Source organism: Nematolebias whitei, chromosome 2, assembly GCF_014905685.2.
Source record: "Nematolebias whitei isolate Nwh7 chromosome 2, NemWhi1, whole genome shotgun sequence".
Lineage (NCBI taxonomy): Eukaryota > Metazoa > Chordata > Actinopteri > Cyprinodontiformes > Rivulidae > Nematolebias > Nematolebias whitei.
In genome coordinates this window covers 11,176,934-11,177,557 of record NC_056499.1, presented here as the reverse complement: position 1 = coordinate 11,177,557, position 624 = coordinate 11,176,934, and the positions used below count along the sequence as shown (strand labels likewise).

General features: G+C 34.9%; 1 long non-coding RNA gene across 1 annotated transcript in view; it reads right to left on the bottom strand.

Annotated features, from left to right (window-relative positions):
- The window catches only part of LOC119428903, an 829-nt gene extending 553 nt beyond the window's left edge, over positions 1-276 (bottom strand). Inside the window, exon 1 of the long non-coding RNA XR_005187725.1 lies at positions 231-276. This is a non-coding gene — a long non-coding RNA (uncharacterized LOC119428903). The remainder of the gene's footprint in view (positions 1-230) is intronic.
- Positions 277-624: the final 348 nt, after the last annotated feature.

Sequence of the window (624 nt, the reverse complement as noted above, 5' to 3'; positions counted from 1 at the left end):
ATATATATATATATATATATATATATATATATATATATATATATATATATACCTGTATATGACAATTCCTCAATTGAAAACACTTAAATGACAAAAGTAAAGAACAGAAAAGTTTTAGAAAACCCCTCCCTTCAACAATTTCCTGCGGGAAGTTCTATCTTACCTTATCTTGTCTTATCTTATCTTATCTTATCTTATCTTATCTTATCTTATATCTTATCTTATCTTACCTTCAAGATGCTGTTTGTCTTGATGGTGGTGGTTAAAGTCTTGGAAAGTGTTGATGATTGAGTTGGTAGCTGTGTTAGCTCGGTGATCAGTGATGCGGTCCTGTAACCTTGAGCCAAAAAAAAAAAAACCATAGTGCAGAGTTGAAGCACCTTTCGGCAACAATTTTAAGTATTTTGGGATGAATTCAGCAAACGTTGCACACCTGGTTATGGGAATTTTCCAGACCACTTCTTGCAAATGTCTCCCAAGCTCAGTCAAGTTGGATGGGGTTCACTCATGGAGCCATTTGAAGTATAAGTGGAGATGCTGAATTAGGATGAAGTCAGGAATCAGATAGTTCTGTTTCCTTATTTTGGATCAGTGTCATAATGGAAGGTGTTGGGAACATTCTTC